We start from the raw sequence: 7,619 nt of genomic DNA on the forward strand, positions 1-7,619 counted from the left end.
ACCATCGATTTGAGTAAACTACTCGTTCAACATGCCAAGATTATAAATATTATTATAAGGAGTATAAAAATCTACCCCACTTTGTTTCAACAAGTCAAAATACGTTTATATCTAATCCTCAGATACCCTAAAATGTAATTAAACTACACTGCTCAAAAAACTGCTCAAAAAAGTAAAGGGAACACTAAAATAACACATCCTAGATCTGAATGAATGAAATATTCTTATTAAATACTTTTTTCTTTTCATAGTTGAATGTGCTGACAACAAAATCACACAAAAAGTATCAATGGAAATCAAATTTATCAACCCAAGGAGGTCTGGATTTGGAGTCACACTCAAAATTAAAGTGGAAAATCACACTACAGGCTGATCCAACTTTGATGTAATGTCCTTAAAACAAGTCAAAATGAGGCTCAGTAGTGTGTGTGGCCTCCACGTGCCTGTATGACCTCCCTACAACGCCTGGGCATGCTCCTGATGAGGTGGCGTATGGTCTCCTGAGGGATCTCCTCCCAGACCTGGACTAAAGCATCCGCCAACTCCTGGACAGTCTGTGGTGCAACGTGGCGTTGGTGGATGGAGTGAGACATGATGTCCCAGATGTGCTCAATTGGATTCAGGTCTGGGGAACGGGCGGGCCAGTCCATAGCATCAATTGCCTTCCTCTTGCAGGAACTGCTGACACACTCCAGCCACATGACGTCTAGCATTGTCTTGCATTTAGGAGGAACCCAGGACCAACCGCACCAACATATGGTCTCACAAGGGGTCTGAGGATCTCATCTCGGTACCTAATGGTAGTCAGGCTACCTCTGGCGAGCACATGGAGGGCTGTGCGGCCCCCCAAAGAAATGCCACCCCACACCATGACTGACCCACCGCCAAACCGGTCATGCTGGAGGATGTTGCAGGCAGCAGAACGTTCTCCACGGCGTCTCCAGACTCTGTCACATCTGTCACATGTGCTCATGTGCTCAGTGTGAACCTGCTTTCATCTGTGAAGAGCACAGGGCGCAAGTGGCGAATTTGCCAATCTTGGTGTTCTCTGGCAAATGCCAAACGTCCTGCACGGTGTTGGGCTGTAAGCACAACCCCCACCTGTGGACGTCGGGTCCTCATACCACCCTCATGGAGTCTGTTTCTGACCGTTTGAGCAGACACATGCACATTTGTGGCCTGCTGGAGGTCATTTTGCAGGGCTCTGGCAGTGCTCCTCCTTGCACAAAGGCGGAGGTAGCGGTCCTGCTGCTGGGTTGTTGCCCTCCTACGGCCTCCTCCACATCTCCTGATGTACTGTCTCCTGGTAGCGCCTCCATGCTCTGGACACTACGCTGACAGACACAGCAAACCTTCTTGCCACAGCTCGCATTGATGTGTCATCCTGGATGAGCTGCACTACCTGAGCCACTTGTGTGGGTTGTAGACTCCGTCTTATGCTACCACTAGAGCGAAAGCACCGCCAGCATTCAAAAGTGACCAAAACATCAGTCAGGAAGCATAGGAACTGAGAAGTGGTCTGTGGTCACCACCTGCAGAACCACTCCTTTATTGGGGGTGTCTTGCTAATTGCCTATAATTTCCACCTTTTGTCTATTCCATTTGCACAACAGCATGTGAAATTTATTGTCAATCAGTGTTGCTTCCTAAGTGGACAGTTTGATTTCACAGAAGTGTGATTGACTTGGAGTTACATTGTGTTGTTTAAGCGTTCCCTTTATCTTTTTGAGCAGTGTATAATATTTCATACGGAAGAAGTATGTTCAATAGGAAAACGATATTAGCAGGTACGTGTCCACCTCATTGTGCATTCATACACGAATTTCCAAGCCTGATAAAGTAAAACGCATTATTTTTACTCGTTTTGGAAGAAACAAGCCTGAAACCTTGAACAAAGACTCCTGCGACATATGGAAGCCATAGGAATTGCATACTGGGAGCTAGATTTAATTATTTCCCTATACGTTCCATTGTAAGAGCATGGGCTCTCAAAAATAAACGATTTCAGGTAGATTTGTCTTTGGATTGTCTCCTACCATATCTATTGTGTTATATTCTCCTACATTGTTTTAACATTTCTACAAACTTCAAAGTGTTTTCTTTCCAATGGTACCAATTATATGCATATCCTGGCTTCAGGGTCTGAGCAACAGGCAGTTTACTTTGGGCACGTAATTCAGACAGGAAGTGGAGAAAAAAGTGGAGTGGAGAAAAAAGCCCAGACCTCAATCCAATTGAGAATCTGTGGAATGACTTAAATATCGCTGTACACCAACAGAACCCATCCAACTTGAAGGAGTTGGAGCAGTTTTGCATTGAAGAATGGGCAAAAATCCCAGTGGCTAGATGTGCCAAGCTTATAGAGACATACCCCAAGAGACTTGCAGTTTCTGCAAAAAGTGGCTCTACAAAAGTATTGACTTTTGGGGGGTATGAATAGATATGCACGCTCAAGTTTAAATTTTTTGGGGGTCTTATTTCTTGTTTCTTTCATAATAAAAAATATTTTACATCTTCAAAGTGGTAGGCATGTTGTGTAAATCAAATTATACAACCCCCCCCCCCCCCAAAAAAAAAATCTATTTTAAATACAGGTTGCCAGGCCACAAAATAGGGAAAATGCCAAGGGGGGGGGGGGGGGGGGGGGGGTGAATACTTTCACAAGCCACTGAAAATTCACATCGTAACTGTCCCTAATGGCACGCTATTCCCTCTGTAGGGTACTTGGTTTGGTCCATGGTGTAGTACACTATAAAGGGACAGTATATAATGTGAATCCTTAAAGAGAGGATTGGGGATAAGGCTTCATCTGGTGTGAACAAAAAGTGTTAAAAACTAAAATCCAAAACTTTTCAAGGGCCATTTTCTCAAATGTGTGGTTACAAGTTTATAAACTTTCAAAACATAATTACTTTCCCCATTGTTCCTCCAATTGCAGTGTATGATATACCATTTTTGAAGCTCTGAGTCTGTACGATGTCAAACCCCAATTCCCATGTCAAGGACACAATTTCAAAGTTTGGAACTTGAGACTGAAAAGAGATGGGGGGTGGGGGGGGTCACTTATAGGGATAGTTTATCAGCCATCTTGTCGTAGCGTATAGCAGCCAACCAAGATGGCATCTCCCAGACCTCCTCTAACTAAATAGAGTTCTTCTCATCTTGGTGCCACTACACGAGAAGATGTGGTCACCGTTAAGAGGAACTTGACCTTTCACCTCAACAAAGAATGAAGCAGTCATCAGACCTTGTTGTCGTGGCGCCGAGTAGGATTGAACCCGAGCAACAGAACCTCGTTCTCTTCCATTTGTCACCTCGTTCTCCAGGGACACAGGCGTGGCTGTTGGGGCCGCAGTGCGCTATGGGAACCGGGGACACTACGACGGCTACCGGGGGCACTATGGGGATACTAATAGATACTGTACATAGGGTGGTGTGATTTCACAACTTCCTCTGAGAAAGTCTAGTCAACTGACTGGGAGTGTTGTTTTTTAAAATATATTTTATGTTTTGGGGGGTTTACATATTTATGGAGATAGGACAGTGAAGAGGAGACAGGAAATGGAGAAGAGGAGACAGGAAAGGGAGAAGATGAGATGTTGAACAGAGAAGAGGAGACAGGAAAGGGAGAGGAGGAGACAGGAAAGGGAGAAGAGGAGACTGGAAAGAGAGAAGAGGTTGGACAGTGAAGAGGAGACAGGAAAGGAAGAAGAGGAGACAGGAAAGAGAGAAGAGGTTGGACAGTGAAGAGGAGACAGGAAAGAGAGAAGAGGTTGGACAGTGAAGAGGAGACAGGAAAGGGAGAAGAGGAGACAGGAAAGGGAGAAGAGGAGACGGGAAAGGGAGAAGAGGTTGGACAGTGAAGAGGAGACAGGAAAGGGAGAAGAGGTAGTGAAGAGGAGACATGAAAGGAAGAAGAGGAGACAGGAAAGGAAGAAGAGGAGACAGGAAAGGAAGAAGAGGAGACAGGAAAGAGAGAAGAGGTAGTGAAGAGGAGACAGGAAAGGGAGAAGAGTTGAGACAGTGAAGAGGAGACAGGATAGGGAGAAGAGGAGACAGGAAAGGGAGAAGAGGAGACAGGAAAGGGAGAAGAGGAGACAGGATAGGGAGAAGAGGAGACAGGAAAGGGAGAAGAGGAGACAGGAAAGGGAGAAGTGGAGACAGGAAAGGGAGAAGAGGAGACAGGATAGGGAGAAGAGGTTGGACAGTGAAGAGGAGACAGGAAAGAGACAAAAGGTTGGACAGTGAAGAGGATACAGGGTAGGGAGAAGAGGAGACAGGAAAGGGAGAAGAGGAGACAGGAAAGGGAGAAGAGGAGACAGGATAGGGAGAAGAGGTTGGACAGTGAAGAGGAGACAGGAAAGAGAGAAAAGGTTGGACAGTGAAGAGGAGACAGGGTAGGGAGAAGAGGAGACAGGAAAGGGAGAAGAGGAGACAGGAAAGGGAGAAGAGGAGACAGGATAGGGAGAAGAGGTTGGACAGTGAAGAGGAGACAGGAAAGGGAGAAGAGGAGACAGTGAAGAGGAGACAGGAAAGGGAGAAGAGGAGACAGGATAGGGAGAAGAGGTTGGACAGTGAAGAGGAGACAGGAAAGGGAGAAGAGGAGACAGGAAAGGGAGAAGAGGAGAGGTTGAACAGTGAAGAGGAGACAGGAAAGAGAGAAGAGGTTGGACAGGCTGGTATCTATTTTGGGAATCCTGTCCAAATATCTATATTCAAATTGTCAACTTGTGAATCTGAAATGGACACAGGCTACCTGATTTGGTCAGGGTGCATTGTAGCTAAACCTTACCCTTACCCTGACCCTTATCCTAACCTTAACCTAATTCTCCTAACCTTTCATGTGAATTTACCAAACCTAGCACACTAATTCACCTAGCCTGCTGTGTTTATTATCCTAACCTGGTAATGTAGTTATTCTAACATGTAATGTATCTAACCTGCCACTGGAGCCAATGGAACCATTGTTAAAAGTGGAGCCTGGCCAAATCAGGTAGCCCGACCTCATTGGGTAGTCACACATTAACCTCTGGTTCTTCATCTTTTTGTGGATTTTATTTAAATGACACTCTCTCTGTCTCATTATCCTCAGGGTCAACTTGTTTAAAGACTTTATTTTCACAGAGGTCATGTGGACATTGTACTTTAGTTTATCATATGCGACCTTCCAGAGACTTGAAGCACACAAAGGGAAACAGTCAAATGTTCGACTCTTAATTTTTTGTGTTTGTGTTGCCTTTTTAATTTCTCGCACGTACACTACCGTTCAAAGGGTTGGGGTCACTTAGAAATTTCCTTGTTTTTTGAAAGAAAATTTTAAAAAATTGTCCATTAAAATAACATAAAATTGATCAGAAATACAGTGTAGACATTGTTAAAACCTCTACCGAGTACCTAACCCGGATCCGGGAGCACCCCCCACCCCCCCCCACACTGATTAGCATCGCTAGCATAGCGTCACAATTAAATAGTAGCATCTAAATATCATTAAATCACAAGTCCAAGACACCCAATGAAAGACACAGATCTTGTGAATAAAACCACCATTTCAGATTTTTTAAATGTTTTACAGGGAAGACACAATATGTAAATCTATTAGCTAAACACGTTAGCAAAAGACACCATTTTCTTACTCCAACAGTTTTTTCCTGCGTCAGTAGCTATCACTAATTCGACTAAATGAAAATATATATAGCCACTAACCAACAAACAAATTCATAAGATGACAGTCTGATAACATATTTATGGTATAGCATAGTTTTTTTTTTTTAAATGTGCATTTTTCAGGTATAAATCACAGTTCTACATTGCAGCTGCAATCTGATATAGTGCTGATGCAGCTAGAACAATTACAGAGACCAACGTTATATAACTAATTACTTGTCTTAAAACATTTCAGAAAAAATACACAGCGTACAGATATTGAAAGCCCAACATCTGGTGAATCCAAACAATATTTCAGATTTATTAAATGTTTTATAGCGAAAACAAAATGTAGCGCTAAATTAGCATAGCCACGCCAGCCAGAACCAGCTGGGTGCGCCCGACCAGTTCACATGCACGACAGATATATGAAATAACATCGTAAATTGGGTCTTACTATTGCTGATCTTTCATCAGAATGTTGATCAAGGTGTCCTTAGTCCTGATGAGTCGTTCAATCCATTCACAATGGCAACTTTCCCTCTTCATTTAGCCTGGGTACTGGTCGACTGGCACGGTCCCTGTCCAAAGTTAAAAAACTCACAGAACGGAACACGGCAAAACTCCCGAAAAAATTCAAATAATCTGATTAAACTATATTGAAAAAACATACATTACGATGATATGGTCACATGTATCAAACAAACTTCGAGACGGAGATAGTTTTCATCCGTAACGTCAGCATAACAAAAGACAATTGCACCTCTAAAACGCGCGTTTCAGAAAACCGGAAGTTGTCGGTCACGCTAAAGAAATAGGTCTTATTTCACGTCAGTACAAGATAAACAAAAAATTTCTCCTCTGACGTCTTCCTGACACCCAGAGGAAGACGAATGAAGTGTGTTTCGGGTCATAGGTGGCGTGACCATATATAGGCAGAGCGTTGAAGCGAGCATACACATCTTGCAATCTTCTTCTTGCTCAGGGAATGTGCTGTCAAATGACTTGTGTTTCACTCAGAGACAAAATTGAAACGGTTTTAGAAACCATAGCTTGTTTTCTATCCAATGGTATATGGTTATATGCATATAGTAACAGCAATAATTGAATAAGAGGCAGTTTAATCTGTAGAGGCAATTATGCTAATGCGAAAACAGCACCCCCTGTATTCTCAAGAAGTTAATGTTGTAAATGACTATTGTAGCTGGAAACGGCAGATTGTTTATGGAATATCTACATAGGCGTTACAGAGGCCCATTATCAGCAACCATCACTCCTGTGTTCCAATGGCACGTTGTGTTAGCTAATCCAAGTTTATCATTTTAAAAGGCTAATTGATCATTAGAAAACCATTTTGCTATTATGTTAGCACAGCTGAAAACTGATGTTCTGATTAAAGAAGCAATAAAACTGTCCTTCTTTATACTAGTTGAGTATCTGGAGCATCAGCATTTGTGGATTCGATTACAGGCTCAAAATGGCCAGAAACAAAGACCTTTCTTCTGAAACTCGTCAGTCTATTCTTGTTCTGAGAAATGAAGACTATTCCATGCGAGAAATTTCCAAGAAACTGAAGATCTCGTACAACGCCGTGTACTACTCCCTTCATAGAACAGTGCAGACTGGCTCTAACCAGAATAGAAAGAGGAGTGGGAGGCCCTGGTGCATAACTGAGCAAGAGGACAAGTACATTAGAGTGTCTAGTTTGAGAAACAGACGCCTCACAAGTCCTCAACTGGCAGCTTCATTAAATAGTACCCACAAAACACCAGTCTTAACGTCAACAGTGAAGAGGCGACTCCGGGATGCTGGCCTTCTAGGCAGAGTTGCAAAGAAAAAGCCATATCTCAGACTAGCCAATATAAAGAAAAGATTAAGATGGCAAAAGAACACAGTCACTAGACAGAGGAACTCTGCCTAGAAGACCAGCATCCCGGAGTCGCCTCTTCACTGTTGACGTTGTAGGTTATTGTCCT

This window comes from Salvelinus fontinalis, chromosome 20 (assembly GCF_029448725.1).
Source record: "Salvelinus fontinalis isolate EN_2023a chromosome 20, ASM2944872v1, whole genome shotgun sequence".
Taxonomy (NCBI): Eukaryota; Metazoa; Chordata; class Actinopteri; order Salmoniformes; family Salmonidae; genus Salvelinus; species Salvelinus fontinalis.